Source organism: Coenobita brevimanus, chromosome 23 (assembly GCF_032717465.1).
Source record: "Coenobita brevimanus isolate Jiangsu-jjx chromosome 23, ASM3271746v2, whole genome shotgun sequence".
NCBI classification, from domain to species: Eukaryota; Metazoa; Arthropoda; class Malacostraca; order Decapoda; family Coenobitidae; genus Coenobita; species Coenobita brevimanus.
In genome coordinates, this window is record NC_136976.1 from 40,487,065 (window position 1) to 40,506,070 (window position 19,006).

At 39.3% G+C, this 19,006-nt stretch overlaps 1 non-coding gene across 1 annotated transcript; it reads right to left on the bottom strand.

Annotated features, from left to right (window-relative positions):
- Window positions 1-15,645: 15,645 nt before the first annotated feature.
- On the bottom strand, window positions 15,646-15,718 carry TRNAM-CAU (transfer RNA methionine (anticodon CAU)). Its single transcript has one exon. It is a non-coding gene; the product is annotated as a tRNA-Met (tRNA).
- Window positions 15,719-19,006: the final 3,288 nt, after the last annotated feature.

The window sequence follows — 19,006 nt, forward strand, 5'->3', positions numbered from 1 at the left end:
AGAAAGCCTTGGTTTAATCACACTTGCTCTAATGCTGTCCGCAACAAGGAGAAGGCCTACAATAGGTACCGGAGCCAACCCACCCCTGAATCACATCATCTTTACGTTTCTGCCCGGAATCAAATGCAGCCCAAGTCTCTGTTCTTCGCTCTACTAAAAATAATTTCATCCATACTAAATTGCTCTCAACTCTCCAACTCGAATTCTTCCCGCTCATTCTGGCACCTTGCCAAAAATCTTTCTAACAACTTTACCTCTTTTCTACTCTGATGGTTCTGTAGCTATTTCTTTTACTGATAAAGCAGATCTCTTCGCACAGACTTTCTCCTCCAATTCCACCTTAGGCGATTCCGGTGCTGTTCCTCCATCACTTCTCCCCTCTGACTTCCTCATGGCTGACATTAAAATTTCTTCAGTTGATGTATTTTCTGCCATCACTGGCCTCAGTACTAACAAGGCATATGGGCCTGATGGGGTCCCTCCTGTTGTTCTCAAGAACTGTGCTTCTGTGCTTACACCCTGCCTAGGCAAACTCTTTCACCTTTGTCTGTCAACTTGTACCTTTCCTTCTTGCTGGAAGTTTGCTCTCATTCAGCCAGTCCCAAAGAAGGGTGACCACTCTCCCAACCCTCAACTATCGTCCAATTGCTTTAACGTCCTGTATCTCAAAAGATTTCGAGTCAATTGTTAATAGAAAAATTTTCAAGGCATCTTTTCCTATCACAACCTTCTTTTCCGATCGTCAGTATGGGTTCCGTCAGGGACGCTCCACTGGCGATCTTCTCACCTACCTTTCAGACTCCTGGTCATCCTCCTTTCGGGACTTTGGCGAAGAAAGCTTTACCATTGTCACTTGACATCTGAAAGGCTTTCGATCGAGTCTGCGCATAAATCTTTAATTTCCAAACTGCCCTCCTACGGTTTCTATCCTTCTATCTGTGCCTTCATCACTAAGCTTCCTTTCTGGTCGTTCTATAGCCGCTGTTGTAGACGGTCATCGTTCTTCTCCTAGATCTATCAACAGTGGTGTTCCTCAGGGCTCTGTCCCATCACCAACTCTCTTCCTTTTATTCATCAATGATCTTCTAAGCTGTACATCTAACCCTATCCACTCATACGCTGATGACTCCACCCTTCACCTTTCCATTCGGTTCCCACAACGCCCATCTCAACAGTTACTTCAAGAAACAAGGGATGAGGCTATGGCACACCTAATGTCTGACTTGGCTCGTATCTCTGACTGGTAAAAATAATATGGTTGTCTTTAATGCATCTAAGACTCAGTTTTTACACCTATCAACCCGACAAAATCTTCCACAGGTATACCCATTATTGTTTAATAATATTCAGCTTAATCCTGCATCATCCTTGAACATGCTTGGGGTCTCATTTACTCGGGACTTATCTCGGAAAGATCATATTACATCTCTTGTAAAATCTGCTTCCAAGAGATTGGGTGTGCTAAGCCGACTCCGCTCTTTCTTTATCCCTGCACAATTGTTGACTCTATACAGGGGTTTTATCCGCCCCTGTGTGGAATACAACTCTCATGTGTGGGGAGGCTCCCCACATACAGCTCTTCTCAATAGGGTGGAGTCAAAGGCTTTTCGTCTCATTAACTCTCCTCCTCTTACTGACTCCCTTCAACCTCTGTCTCTTCACCGCACTGTTGCATCTTTATCTCTTTTCTATCGCTACTTTTAATAGATCACTGCTCCTCTGAACTGTCTGCTTGCATTCCTCCACCTCTGACAGCGCGTAGCACCGTCTTGGCGGCAAACTCTCATCCCTTTTCTGTCCCAACTCTCTAATGCAAGAGTTAACCGTTACTCCCAGTCTTTCATTTATGCAACAGGTCAGCTCTGGAACTGTCTCCCTCTATCTGTATTTCCTGCTGCCTAATGATCTCCAGTCTTTCAAACGCAGTGTGTCCAGGCATCTCAAAATGATCGGATCTTGAATTTGGCTCTCTATTGTATTTTGTTTTTCTCTTGGAGGGAACTGTTACTGTGGGCTCATGGCCTTTGGTTCCTTCTTCCTCGCATAAAAAAAAAAAAAAAAAAAAAAAAAAGTGAGTGGATGATAGTCGGTACCGGCTCCCACGAGTTATAGCTTTGAATTTATTTTAGATTACAATTGGTTTGGGGTGTTCTTTGTTTCTGTCGTTTTAATCCTTGTTCGTGGGAAACCAGGACAGGCTCACTGAGCATGACAACTATACAAGAAAATTAGCTCATAGTTACTTATTATGGATACAAAACTTTTTTTTCTTTCCAGATAACGAATCCATCTAACTGCTCTCAGACATACTTAGCTCTACTCGTGGATCACCAGCAGAGTGCAAAAGCCTTGCTTAGGTCTCGAAGTGATTATGTAAACTGGCACCGACACGACAAATTAATGTCTTAATTTTGTGAGCTTATGCTCAGGCATGAGTAAATCAGGACTCTGCGTATCTTTATCATAGGGGTGGTATTGGCATGTTCTGATGCCGAAATCAGTCTTACCTCAAGACTATGCAGGATTACAATATGGTAATAAAGTAAAGATCCCAGATCTTTGTTAGCTCGCTTACTGGCAAAGTGTATTCTGAATATAAAGATGATTAACTAGTAGTAAAGGAGACTCATTACTACCTATGATCAAGGGCTCAGCGAGCTCAGTGTGACCAAAATAAAATGCACTGGAGTTGTTAGGTTCCGCCAGGTGAAGCATATCTTTATTACACTTTATCTATTTCATATGTGAATGCTAAGGACTCAGGCAATTAGCATACAGATTGATAAAAAAATCTTAGACGCAGAGTATACTCTCTCTCTCTCTCTCTCTCTCTCTCTCTATAGTATTCTTACTATCACCCCACTTAATTTTATTAAGGAGAGATTACCTACTACGAGAGGGTTAATGAAGTATCTAAAGCCTGAAGTTGGAAAATCGCTTCTGAGCAGAGTAAATTCTTTCTGTGTTAACGGCAGCATAATGATAAGAAGGGTCGTGGCATTGCTGGGCTTAAGAAATGGGGTGAAAGAGCATCCAAGAGAAAGCAAAAGTTTACCTGTCTATCTATTGCCAGACACCTTAATTCCGTAAAGGGTGGCCACAAACAAATCGCCTCAATGTCGCCCTGTCTCCCGCCTTTTCACTGCCCTGCAAAAGTGTAAATGTGAAATACCGTACTCAGTAAAATGCACCACACAGCCATTCACACACAGCCAAGCCGTTTTCAGTCTTGGCAACATTTCACAAAACGATCTGTATTTTTCAAACGTCGTAAGCAACGTGGTAGGCTAAATGAAGACGGTGGGTGCATCCTTTGTAGTTGCTGTTGTTGTTAGTGTTGATCTTAATATTATATACATAGTTGGAACAGTGCTGTAGACAAATCTGTTTCTCACTGAATAATATCATTTACAACAGCAAAACCTGGTGTTACTGTGGAGGGTAAAAAATAGTTCAAAATATAGATTACAGTTTCTTTGTTCATATTTCACAGTACAAATTACTTCACCTAACACTGAGTTGCAGTGTTATTTTGCATACGAATTTCCCACGGCATCTTACAGGTGGTAAAATGAGTTAGAATGATGATAATAAACTGTTGAAACCAGTTACTGTACTGTCTTTCAATTGTCAATGTGTATGGGTGTTCATGTGCAAAGTTTGTTTTCATAAATAGTCATTGATTGAGGTAGGAGCAGCCAGTAACATATATACCTGTAAATAAACTTGTAAATGACAGTTGCGATGATGAAAAAAATAAAAATTATTCGATTAACATGCCTGACCTGTCTACTGTAAGCAAAGCCACACGTTAAGGCTACCCACCTCCACCGGAATATCGAACATGAAACGCATTACACATTATCTTGGCTGTAAAGATAAGCAAAAATGAGTTGCAAGTTCGCCACTGCCACAGTCACCATTCATCCTCTATGCTGGTTACTTCCGTTTCTTGAGGTTGGTCGGTTTCAGGTCTTCAGTATTATTGTGATGGTTGAATGTAGTGTCAATAGCGAGTGAAAATGAAACTTACAAATAGCGTGGTAGGAATATTTAACCCTTTTATTCAGGCACTTTACTGACGAAGATTATTTAGGAAAGCATTCAGTTTAATCTTTAGCGCAGCCAGTGACTCTTATCCCCGCACCCAACCCCCAACCCACACATCCAGTGCAGTGTGTCTCAGCAGACTCACTAGCAGTAGGAAAAACCAGCACTGTGCCACACATACACACACACACACACACACACACACGAGAGAGAGAGAGAGAGAGAGAGAGAGAGAGAGAGAGAGAGAGAGAGAGAGAGAGAGAGAGAGAGAGAGAGAGAGAGAGAGAGAGAGAGAGAGAGAGAGAGAGAGAGAGAGAGAGAGAGAGAGAGAGAAATAACTCAAACGGTTTTTATCCAAGTTTAGACAAATTTGTGGAAGGGTTAGAGGGACGGCCAGGAGATGACTGTTTTCGTGGACAGTAGGTCAAAGGGCAAGGACTAGCTCAAACTTTGACCTAGGAAAGTTAACTTAAATAGTTTCATCCAATTTAGTCCGAGCTTCGTGGAGGGGTTGAGGATTCTGCAGAACCGAAGAGGTTCGACTCTGAGAGCAATTAGTCAAAGTCATATTGCAAAGTTAAAATTTGAGTTGTGTGATCCGATTTGTCTGGTGGAGGAAGGAGAAAAAGTGGGATTGGTAATAAATTGTGGAAAGACTGAAATTATTAATATGAACGTGGAGAACCAAATCGATTGTGTAATTGGGAATAATGTGGTGAAGAATGTAGAAAACTTTAAATATCTGGGAACGATTGTATCATCTAATGGATCATTAAACAATGAAATTGAGGAGAGGATTAGACAGGCTTGGCGAGCTGTTGGAATGTTGAAATCTGTTTGGAATAATAATATGCTTTCGGTACATACTAAAGTGAAAATTTACAAGTCCATGGTTAGACCAATTTTAATTTACGGGGATGAGTCATGGTACAGTACAATTGCAACAGATCAGAAAGTATTAGGATTTGAGAATAAAATACTGAGAAGGATTCTTGGGGTAAAGTGGCAAGACAGAGTTACAAATGAAAGAGTAAGGGATATTACGAGTGGAACCAGTTAATGAATATGTGAGACTGTCTCGCTGGAAGTGGCTGGGGCACATATACAGAAAAGAAGGTTGTTTAATACAGGATGTGCCAGAGTGGACTGCTAGAGGAAGAAGAGGTAGAGGTAGGCCGAGGGAAACCTGGTTGAGGACAATGAAAAAAAAAGCAGGAGAGGAGTGTTGGTGGGACCTGAAGGAGATGGCAAGAGACAAATATTGGTGGAGAGAGTTCATTGAGGCCCTATGCATCCCGTGGGGTGCCACAGGAAATGATTGATTGATTGATTGATTGATCCGATTTGGGCTAAACTTGACTGAAGAGCCAAGGAGTAGCCAAGGGGTTAAGCTAATGTTTTTGAAAACAATAGATCGAAGGTGAAGGTTACATGGCAAGGTCAGCATCAACAAATTTATTCGATTTATGCCAAACTTTGTATTAAGGTTCAGGGAAAGGCATGGATAAAGAGAATAATTTCTAAGTGCACTAAATAAACGGACAAGGTCACAGAGAAGGGTCAAAAGTCAAAGTCACAGGACAAGGTCTACTTAGTGGTTTTTAATTTGATTTGGACCAAACCTGGTAAAAATGTTAAGACTCGGGCAAGAATAAAGTAATTCGATTTTGAGAGCAATTGGTCGAAGATCGAGACCACAGGGTAAAGTAAAATGTTCGGCTCTTAGACTAGTTGGTGGGCGCAAGTGTTGCACTTTCTGAGTGCTCCATATGAATGAATGCAGTATTTAATCCCTGTAGGTCGAGTCTCCACAATGCTGATTTAACCTACCTGGAGGTAGCAGTATTTATGAAAGTATGTCATCGGCTTGAAGGAATTAAGCTTATTCTATCGATACAAACTATAAAATTATATATATATATATATATATATATATATATATCTATATATATATATATATATATATATACAGTACAGTATACCGACTCTGGGCAAAGGCTTCAGGGCAAATCTCGGGGGCAGTGGCCTATCCTAAGGCCCATGAGTCCTCCTACACCTTCACATGTCACCACTTCGGCGCTAACATCCACCATTCATATTGAATACATGCTAGGGCTGTCTCATGTAAGACTTGACAGCAATTACGTCTTGGGAGGAACTGCCGTGTAAGAACTGATGGTTGCCATATGGCAATAACCCAAAGAAACGGTGATGTATATCATCTAGACTGTGACTAAAAGATACAAATATAATATTCTTGGTGTATTAAACATGACATTGAGCACGCTGGAAAAACACTTATAGTTGTCATAAACCACCACCCATGACTGTACACGTGAATACGTTCGACAAAGGCTTCCGGCACCACCTCTGAGAACAAGCGCAAGATGCTCATACTTCTATTTATCATATACTAGTATAGGAGCTACGTCTGAGGAGAGTTTTCAGATGTTTCCTAAATGTTACACAATGCTTGAAGTGTGCGTTTGATGCAGTATGGATGCATTATGTCATGGATGTGCCATTTGTATTCATACAATTATATACATCCATATTGATGCATTATTTGCATCAAATAACAGGAGATACCTCCTTCATCCCATGAAAAATCATAACCAGTGCATATTCAGGGTTACCAACAGTTTTCATGGCCCCTGCCTATACTTCAATTGTCATCGTTGTTTGCGTCATGTTGTTTAGCACAGCATCGTAAGGATAATTTTTTGTGAACTATACATATGATGACTACATCATCATTTCCCACGAAGATTTATTGGGAACTACTGCGGTCAGGAATGGCCTCCCCATTTCCCAGACTTAACGCTTTGTGTCTTTTTTCCTGTAAGAGTATGCCACACTAAGTAAATAAATAAATAAATAAATAAATAAATATATATATATATATATATATATATATATATATATATATATATATATATATATATATATATATATATATATATATAAATAGACAAACCCAGGGAACCGATCAACCTGCAGGAATCGGAGGAAAGCATTGCCATTGTTTATGCCAACACATCTTTCAGTCTACCTGACGAAATGTTTTTGTGAAGAAATCCCATTCGGAAATGCAGCAGTTAAGCATGGAACTATATTATCGATTATGTAAAAAGGAAAGAATCAGAGTTTGAAGCTGTAAAGTAAAACAACAAAAAAAGCATAATTAAGACTTGTTAATCTCGAGATGCATTTGAAATATTGGAGGTCATATACAGAGGGACAGACTGAGAAAGACATTCCAAAACTTGTGTCCATGAAGGGCTAGTAATGCCACTTAATTTTCGCCTTACCGGAAAAGGATGGAATGAAGTGTGTAGTTAGACGGGTGCCGTCCGCCCACTGTAATGAGAAAGAAATGAAAACAGACTTCAAAGACCACAGTTGTAACTAGAAAGCGCTCAATGCCATTGCCACTAAAAAAGGATCCAGACCCGGATCCGTGAATATAGGATCCGCACTCGGATCTGCTCCCGAAATTAATCAATTCTTTCTTGGCCCATGGCCCAACCGTCCACAAAATTTCATTGAAATTCATTGAGAACTTTTGCAGATATTTTGCGGGATACTCCAGATCCGTATCCTCTTCAATATTTAATCACTTCTTCCTTGGCCATGGTCCACCCTTCCACAAAATTTCATTGAAATTCATCGAGAACTTTTGAGATATAGTCTGGACAAACAGACAGACAGACAAACCTAGGTGAATACATAACCACTTCCAACTTTGTTGGGGGAGATATGTAATGACAAAAGAGAGAGGCTGAAGGGAGTATGTGAGAGGAGAGGAGACGAGAAGCCTTTATTACGGCCTGGCTGTAAGTGCTTTTTGTGGTTAGCTGTGACTCCTCCCCCTCCCACCCCAATACTCACACGAGAGAGAGAGAGAGAGAGAGAGAGAGAGAGAGAGAGAGAGAGAGAGAGAGAGAGAGAGAGAGAGAGAGAGAGAGAGAGAGAGAGAGAGAGAGAGAGAGAGAGAGAGAGAGAGAAAGAGAGAGAGAGAACCACTCAGCGACAACTGTTCTCCACACATGGGAAAATAAGGCCACCGAACATTCAACAGTTAAATAGTGAACAAGAGCATGGGGTTGCTTCGGCTCACCTGACCTTTGTAAAACAAATTTTCCAGTGAAGGCAGTCCCTCCAATGGAAGCTTGCTAGATGATGCACCGTTTGCTTTATGTTTTAACGTTCTGTATGCGATATGTATACCCCTCTCTCCCCGAAAAAAAAAAAAAGTGAAGTAATGTACTCTTCACAGAACAGACGAGGAGAAAAAGAGACGCCAGTGATGCTGAGAAACAAGGAAGGACTAAGTAGGTGGACCGTCGTGTGGAAGTACGTGGTGAATGATATGCAGGTACAATACGTTTTATTGTATTCATTCAACATATGAAATTTCTTTGCTATTCCAATGTAAATAAGGACTTTCCATACATTTTGTAATAAATAGGCCATTTGTATTCTTGCCTCAGAATGCCTACTGACACTCTCTTCACAAGCATGCACTCTCCCTGCTATATCATTTTTCTCCGAACCACACACAGACCTATCTGATAACAATTATGTTTTTATAAAGTCCTCTGTAGAAAAACACCAAAGTTTCGTCTCTGCACTTATTTATTTATTTTATTTTTTTATACATCTCACTCGTTGCTGAGTCTAATATAAAGTTCCCTATAAGTTTAATATCTTTAATTATACGAGTATATATACAATAAGGAGTCCTCTTCTTTTAGGTAAACTAAATATAAAAGTTTTCCAAACTCCTACAGAAAGAAAAAAAGAAAAGAATGGACTGTGACCAGTGACTATCTTATGAAACTTAAAAAAAAAAAAAAGGGAAATCGATGGTAGTGCATGGTCTTTTTGAATATACAGTATACAGGGGGTTAATATACCTAAGGATTGTTGGTACTGCTCCCTCTCACTTATTTAATTATCAATAATTTTTAAATAATCCAGATGCATCTATTTTTTCGTTCATTTCTGTGTGTGTCAAGTTCAGTCGTCGGAAGTCGGTTGATTATATTCAAACATGAAAGCTGCGTAGGTCGAATGGCAACTACAGATGTCATCAGCAGCTTTATTAGATTTATCACATCACCAGTAGAACCTGCCAGTAAACGACCATCACCATATTACATTCATCACTAATGCAGCATCCCTAACTGGATTCCATCACAAACTGTACGATATAAACTGAGGTATACCCAAATGGGGTGTGGAGCTTGGATGGCGCGCTTGGTCATAAGTGCATAGTTTTGCCCGCCTTTGGCAAGGAGAGGTGATAAAGTTTTCGTCAGTGTGTGTCTGAGTGTGTTGCCAAAATATCTCGAAAAGTTGCGAAAGAAATTTCAACAAACCCTCAGGAAATAGCAACTACTGTATGTGGATGTGCAGAAGCCTATTACTTTTGGTGAGGATTTGATCAAAGACAGTGTCAGGACTCCATATTATAATTACAAATCATAATAAATAAATAGATAAATAGATAGATAGAGAGACAGATAGAAGCAGGAAGTTAGATGATGAGAAGGTATTGTGTCTGCGGGAATCGAGCAATGCTAAACATGCTTACACACTCTTAACTCAAAGAATGCTTTATAGGCATACGACAGCGCCTCGTGACCATACACACACATACACACATACTCATACACAGGCTTCTAGAACTTTCCAACCACAGTGTAACACAAGTGACACGACCCCTGCTTCACCAGAATTTAGGAAGCAGAGGGGAGAAGGAGGCTAGCAATAGAACCGACAGGTAGTGGAGAGAGTGAACAAGAAAGAGGGACTCAACTAGACTTACTTATTATAGTCTCTGTAAGACATACCCTACTCAACTTAGATTTCTCTGAAGATAATAAATTAAGATCAACTCACTGTATTCATCTTTAATTCCTACTACAAGATATCGAGAGTGACAACCAAACAACAAAACTCCACCACAAGAAGTTACAAAGTTATTGTGAGATATGGTTGGCAGCGAACGTATACGAACCTCGTCTACGAATCAACAGTGAATTCCTATAAAATATCAAGATTGAAAACAAAAAAATACCTCTCACAACCAACAACTCAGAACCAGCTCCTGACAGTATTCTCTCCAACCAGCCCCCTCCGTCTCCACGATCATCACGCTGATTTAGAAGTGATCACACGACGTCTTGCCAGTAGTTTAACAAAGTATTAATACAAACAGTCTTGCAATTTCTACGACGAACCAACGAACTACAACCATCTACAATCAACTACAAGTAACAACTCTACGAGTCGTCTGTATAATCTACACGCACCTACAAGTAGCAACAGTCTTCATCCCACAACGAGTAAATCACAAGAAAAAAGGAACACGAATACCTCGAGAAAGAAAAACAAAACAAACAAATGAAGAGTGAGACACGACTCACAACTCACAACCACCAGACCTCACCCTCCTCTCTCTGCTACATCCACCCAACCTCCACCGCTGACGCAGGAGTCAAGAGGTCAAGACGATGAAGCAAATACCAAGCCCATATTCACAACTCATCTTACTCACTCATCTTCACTCAAGTTACTCGTCACTACTCGTTTACTCACCACAGCTACCAGTGTGGGAAGTCGACGTCATCATGCGTGCTTGCTGAAAAGACGCCACGTCAATCAACCCGTGAAGGACAACGCTATCACCACGTGCAACACCACTCACACCATTTCCACCACGGAAAAAATTAGTGAGTTACATAGTTACTTCATTTTCACAATACACAGTGATAGACATAAAAATGCTGCACAAACATATAAAACTTGCTGCATAATTACAACTTACATACACATACTTCAGTTATCTGCATAACTCAAACACTAAATAATCACCAACAATAAATATTCTACACTGTATATATTCATTCATTTATTATAGCAGTTATTTACTACCAACGAGTGTTACCATTTATACCTACATAAAATACGTGTTTCATACATACAGCTATACATTATTACATCTACAAAGTGATAAAAAATATACCATCACAGTTACTCAGTGAGCGATTAAAAGAACTGTATTAAACATTTATTAATTAAAGCTACCTAGTGGAAACAGGTAAATTAAGTTACAAGGAAAATCAGAAAAAAAAAATGGCCAACATAAATGATGTTAGCAAGAATGAACATCTTCAACACAATCGTGAAGACAATGATTTCCACACAGTGCTGACACATATATTGCCCACGATAGGTACAAATGAAGATCAAGTCAGTATATATAGTTTATACTGTATATAGTGTATATATATTTTTTATATAAAATAACAAAAATGGGACTATATAATATCATTTTCAGTAATATCTGTGCAATATAAACTAAACCTTAGAAAAGGGTCCCTAGGAAATTAGCCAGCAATTATGCAACCATGAACAACACAGAAAAAGCGTAGACAAACGAAGAAAAACAAACTATAGAAAATCAACACATACAAAAAAAAGAAAAGAAAAAGAAAAAGAAATAGAGTAAGATCACATAACAAACAAATGAAAATAAGTGTAAGTGTTACTACAAATGCCAAAATACCACATAAACTACAAACAAAAAAGCGAATTGTTGTCTCCAAAAGCTAGTGGCATGGCACATCATATCATCGACCGCAGCATGACCGGATTCAATGTCAGGACTGCAATTATTACAATTATGTAATTACAAACGATATGTAACAGTTATGTAACGACAAACGATTGCATTATGTTACACTTGCTACAATTATGTAACTACAAACAATATGTAACAATTATGTAACAGTTGCATTAACAAGATGTAACTTTTATGTAGCTTTAACTACAATTATATAACTACAAACAATATGAAACAATTATGTAACAGTTGCATTAACAAGATGTAACTTTTATGTAACTTTAACTACAATTATGTAACTACAAAAATATGTAACAATTATGTAACAGTTGCATTAACAAGATGTAACTTTTATGTAACTTTAACTACAATTATGTAACTACAAATAATATGTAACAATTATGTAACAGTTGCATTAACAAGATGTAACTTTTATGTAACTTTAACTACAATTATAAGGCCAACACAATTATGTAACAGTTGCATTAACAAAAAGTAACTACAATTATAAGGCCAACACAATTATGCATTACCACAATATTATGTAACAATTCATATAATGTTACAGTTATGTATTACTACAGTGTTACTACAATGTAACTGTTACAATATAATTATGTAACAATTCACAGTGTTACAATTATGTATTACCACAATGTTACTACAATATTATAAGTCATACAGTTATACCACAATTCTGTATTACCAGAATCATCTTACAAGTTAGGTGAAATATTAGACATGACTAAAGGGATAACTCAATATGTAATGTAATAACCTAGCAGTATTACTATAGCACAGTTATATGTGTATGTCTGTTATACATACACATCTTACAAAATGTCATACAACAACCATTGCATTTATTCAAATATGTATACAACTTGTTTAAAATATAATATACTAGATCATTGCAATTTACTATGAATATTATATGTATACAATATTATAATCAATATTATGTACTAATAGAGTAGCATATGTCAATAATGATTGCTGTCAGAGGACCTTCAGCGGCATGGCCGAGCATATGTCAGGACTCCATATTATAATTACAAATCATAATAAATAAATAGATAAATAGATAGATAGAGAGACAGATAGAAGCAGGAAGACAGATGATGAGAAGGTATTGTGTCTGCGAGAATCGAGCAATGCTAAACATGCTTACACACTCTTAACTCAAGGAATGCTTTATAGGAACACGACAGCGCCTCGTGACCATACACACACATACACACATACTCACACACAGGCTTCTAGAACTTTCCAACCACAGTGTAACACACGTGACACGACCCCTGCTTTACCAGAATTTAGGAAGCAGAGGGCAGAAGGAGACAGGCCATAGAACAGGCAGGTAGTAGGGAGAAGGGCTTAGCAACATGGGCGAGAGGAAAGAGAGAGAGTGAGAGAGAGAGAGAGAGAGAGAGAGAGAGAGAGAGAGAGAGACAGGGAGGTAGCTCGCGGGACTCTACTTAACTTCACTCGTGTGTGAGAGATTTTGTTAATATTTCCAAGACAAATAAAAATAGTCCCATACTCATCTTTACCTCTCCTGTCATTGCATGACAAATGGGAACCAAGATTATATACTTACAAACCGACGTATAACAACCGCTCGTCCACAAGTCTAATATATATGTAACTAAACTACAAAACTCCACTACAAGAAGTTACAAAGTTATACAGCCTACAATGTAAATAGCCTACAAGTCTACAAAACAACTCTATAATCTTCACGTAACTTCAAGCAGCAGCAAGAAGAATAAAAAACAAAGCAAGTAAAGAAGAGGAAAGACCAAGTTATGACAAAAAACGAACAAACGTAAAGAAAAACAAGTCTAAAATTCACATAGGAGGCATGTTGGGAAATGAGTGTATCTTGATACCAGCTGTATGTGAGGATCAAAACGTTTCCTTATTTTTAGATACAGGCTCTCCAGTGAACTTAATAACACATGAAGAAATAAATAGATTTCTGAAAAATAAGAAGAAAATAACTTTTCTGGATGAAGCTGATTTAGATTTATATACGGTAGATGGAAAACAAATTACAGTGAAAGGTATGATAAGGTTAAATATCAGTTTCACAGAGACTACAAGACCATTCTCTGCATTTTTCTATATCGTTGAAAACTTAGCAATTAAAGCTCATATGTTACTGGGCTTAAGATCCAAGAGAGCAGAGAACATAACTATACTCCCACAAATGAATGGAATAGACTTTGACAATGAATTCATAGAGGAAATACCATCAGAGCCCTCACCGATTAGTAAAAGAGAACCAAAAAGAATTGGTAATATTAAAGGCTTAAACAAACATAAACAGATGAGTGTATAGATCCACTCCCACCACCAGCCCCATCCTCCAGAATTAGTGACCCAGATAACAGTACTGATTTATCAGTTTTTCCAGCCCATCTCACCAATGATTTAGTTATACCACCTAATTCCTACATGAAAGTTACCATAAAGAGCAAATTACGGAATAGTACTGTTCTTGTCTTAGAAGAATTATGTAAAGTAAAGGGATTGTCAGTAGAAAACGCATTATGTCAGATGAATGACAAAGGGCAAACTCAGATATTCATAATTAATCACATGAATGGGGAAGTTCAGTTGAAAAAGGGGACTTGCATAGTTAATATTGAAAAATGTCCGGCCCCTGTGAAGGAAATGGTTATAGCTGGAGTGACAAGTGAGATAAAATCTACGGATAGAGAAAGCATAAAAGAGAATTTAATTCACTCAGGTGAATTTGATGAAGAAAATGATTTGTTAACCCTGCTGGAAACACACAGGAACACTGTAGCATTACCCGGAGAACAATTAGGGTGTACTAACTTGATTAATCACATGATTAATGTGCACCCAGAAACACCACCAATTTTCGTACCAGCTTACCGCATCCCACCGCTGCCACCATATCTCACAATAACTTTGTAACATCTTGTAGTGGAGTTTTGTAGTTTAGTTATATATATATTAGACTTGTGGATGAGCGGTTGTTATACGTGAGTTGCTTTGTAAGTAGATAATCTTGGTTCCCTTTTGTCATGCAATGACAGGAGAGGTAAAGATGAGTATGGGACTATTTTTATTTGTCTTGGAAATATTAACAAAATCTCTCACACACGAGTGAAGTTAAGTAGAGTCCCGCGAGCTACCTCCCTGTCTCTCTCTCTCTCTCTCTCCTCTCGCCCATGTTGCTAAGCCCTTCTCCCTACTACCTGCCTGTTCTATGGCCTGTCTCCTTCTGCCCTCTGCTTCCTAAATTCTGGTCATAAGTGCATAGTTTTGCCCGCCTTTGGCAAGGAGAGATGATATAGTTTTCGTCAGTGTGTGTCTGAGTGTGTTGCCAAAATATCTCGAAAAGTTGCGAAAGAAATTTCAACAAACCCTCAGGAAATAGCAACTATGTGGATGTACAGAAGCCTATTACTTTTGATGAGGATTTGATCAAAGATGGAACGCCAGCTGCCATATATTTTTAAATATCGATTGGCTTTTTATGAAAGACTGTGACAGAACTCCGTAGAGTTTTGAGAATTTTTATCACCTTTATTGTGTGTGTGTGTGTGTGTGTGTGTGTGTGTGTGTGTGTGTTGCCAAAAGAATCTCATCTTCAATTTTGATTTCTAGGTAGCTCGTACCTTATCCACCAACATATTTTGTCGAGCCATTGCCATTCGGTCCCCGAATGCTTTTGTTTCATTATTTTGTGTTATTACAGAGACTCTGCTATATATAAATCCAACACATGATCTCTTTGCTTTCTCATCCTATCCTCCTTTCTGGTCTCCTCTTCACCCCATCCTACCACCCACTCCTCCTCCCTGCTACCCTGCTATTATTCTTTGTTTCCTCTCTTCAGTCGGGTCGAAAATGCATCTCTCCATATTGTTGGTAAAACTCTCATTATCTTTGCTTCAGGACAGATACCCCACTCAGAAAACAACTGCCCCGAGTGAGGATCGAACTCACGACCTTGAGATTATGAGACTCACGCGCTGCCTACTGCGCCATCGAGGCTCTGTTCAAATTGTATATAACTACAGAACCATCTATAACTTCAATTCTCTGTGTACATTTGTCCATCTCCATACAGTTTTGGCTACATGTCGTTTGGTAGTCATTTATAATAGAAAGGGATGAATTTTGTACAGCTTTTACGTGAGAGAGAGAGAGAGAGAGAGAGAGAGAGAGAGAGAGAGAGAGAGAGTATGTGGTGTGAGAAAGTGTGTATTTGCTCAGTTGTACGAGTATTTACTTAGTTGTAGTATACAGGATGTGAACAAGGCTCGTGTTGTCCTGTCGTCTTATCTACATTTATCACTTATCAGTCAGTTTTTCAGACATTCATGCAATAAGTGTGTGTGTGTGTGTGTGTGTGTGTGTTACTGATAAGATATGGTGAAGATGCAGTGGACTTTGTATATAAGGAAATTAAACATGGTAGTAATGTAACCCATGCAACAGGTCCCTCTCGAACTGACTAACCCTGTACACCATCGTTTGGGATGGCTTAATTAGAAGAGAACGACTGCTCTTTATTCTGAATACTCGTTTAACTCTTTCATGGCTGAGGACAGTTCTAGTATTGTCTCACAGTTAATGCTAGGTGATTTTACTCAGCAGAGTTAGTCACAGGAGCCTGAGAGTCGTAATGCCGTCAGAGTTAGCCCTCTCATGGTCGAGACAACATTTTATTTTGGTGAGAGTAAGTTGTATGACCCTAAGGCTGCACTACATCGAATGAGTGGATGGTGAAGACCTTCAACTAGCATATAGCCAGAATGATGAAGTTCATCTTCACCCCCGCCAGACTGAACTGTTATACACAAGCAGTGCAGATACAGATGAGTCCAGGCGTTTGTACAGTCATTAATGATTATGAGGAATTACTTTTGCTTATCTGCTTCTCCACATGAAAAAGTCTGTTGACATGAAAGAAGTCAAATAAAACCGTCAAGTAGGAATTTTAAAATGTGTCCATTGACTCTGTGCCTTCATCACAACGGCATGAGGCAAGTGATGTGTCCATCCTAAACGACAATCACCACCAACAAAACCTCCACCACCATAGCGTCCAGCATTATCACCACCACTGCCTCTAGCATCAGCATCACTATCATCCTCTCGTGGCCCACACTCGCTACACGTAATTACAGCAGTTCCATAGCAGCACTTTCCTTACTTAAACTTATCCCCTGAGTTCTGGTATTGTTCTGTACAGCCATTTCCTCCTTATATTACGGTCTAATGACACACTAATTGCACAGGAAAACAGACCTACCAGCCGCGAGTGAGTTCCACCCAAGGACCGAGTAAACAGTGAACACCTGAGCGGAACACACAGTACGCTGCGTTATCGGGGGCAGTGAGGGCGCCAGCAAAACCGGCATTCATTGTAAATTCCCGGCCAGTAATTATGGACTTCCCTGCATTGTTTAACTTCGCACTGCGAATTCCTGAGGGAAAGTTTGGCTGTCGAGTTAGCGAGATTGAAACTTTTTTAAGGGACTTCTGAAATGACGACAGTGATTATCAAATTATCATTGAATTTGGCCATGTCAGCGTGCGTTCGCATCCGATGTAAAGTGTCTTTAGGAAGTCACTTCTGTGGGAAGATTATTTATTATTTTTAAATTATGACTGAAATATGAACGTGGCAGAGGAATACTTGAGTACTAAGGAAGATATACAGCACTATGACTCAAGTTAACGTTGAAACAAAGTCAAACAGTGTGATAATAAAGAAAAACAGATATACCCACGGAGGAGGAGTTAACGCAAAAAAAAAAAAAAAAAAAAAGCAACAACCCTAGACCAATTCACGAAAAAGGGAAAATGATCCACGATTATGTAAATAGCACACCAGTCGGGTACCATTACCATATTCATTGTGTGGATGCGGCCGTAGAGCAGAAAGAGGGCGGCGGGGGAAAGGGGGAAGGATATTGGGATGTAGGAAGCGGCAGAATCGTACAAGATCTCCCCAGGCAGGCAACATAGCACTCCCCATCCCGCACAACCTAAGAGATAAGTTCGTTCCAGGCGGAGAATACGAGGCTATGAATACTTAACCTTTGATACCGTCCCTTTCCTCCTTCCTCTCCCTCCCGCAGCAGTGATGGTGATAGTGGTGGTGAAGGCAATGGGATGAGCTCTGTATGAGTAGCTTTGTATTACTATATTTATTTTTAACTTAAGGGATACTAAAATTGTTGGAAGGTGTTGGAAATGACTGATAGACTTGTGCAAGGTTATTCAAGTACGTAGGAGTAGGGCCAGATTATTTAACTCAGATTGATAGAAGGGCCATAAGTTATCTGTTTTAGCTTCAGTTTTTTCCTCTATCTAAACACTGAAACATAGAACGAAACAAAAATTTCATTTAGTATATAATTTGCGTTTACATTTTCCACTAAGCAGATAAATGAAAAGAAAAATGCAAAATTTTCTCTTTTATGTTTATTTATTTGTTTATTTGCATTTTCAGTCTGTCGAAGGGCCAATGAAAACGATTCAAGGGCCGAATTTGGCCCGCGGGCAGCCAGTTGAATAGCCCTGGACTAGTGTTTTGATGAGGTGCAATATTGGACTGATACACTGATGGACTGATTAATTGCTAACTTCATCTACTGATGGACTGGAGAAATGTTGGATTGATGAAAAAACGGGCTGACGTAATGTTTAATTATGCATCGGTAAACTGACATGCTATTGGTGTGATGGTGAAAAAAGAATTTTTCAATCTACCAGCAGTGTGGTCAATTTAAGTCTTCTTTCCTTGATGCTCAGCGCAGAGGAGAATTTAGACAAAGGCAACAGACTTGGCCTCAAGTCACCCCAACATCTCCTGAAACACTTGTTTCAACTCTTAACCCCAATGACGACATTTCAACTGGCCCTGCTGTCTAGCCTTGGTATTCCAATACAGGAGGGATTGCTGAGGAGACTGGTGGAGGATCCTTAAGAACTAGAGGATTTTTTGAAGTAGAGTCCTTTGCTACAGAGAACAGGCTTGTTGTTGCTTCACAAAAGCTACGAAATTTTAGAGTATTCTTAGATGCCACACAAAACAGTCTCATCTTGAGAAACTCAGGTATAAAGAGTGTGCTCATGAGTATGCAATGGCAGTATGGTGCAGGTTTAAGGTGTTTAATGCTCTTAAGGGCTCCATTGAACAATGAGATACCTGTAGACGAGTTACTCTGTTGGAGATTGCCCGAGTCCAAAGATGGGTTACAGCTCACTGAGGCACTGACTCCAGTTGGTGAGAGTTGTGCTGCCAGACTATCTGGTTTGGGAGCAGCA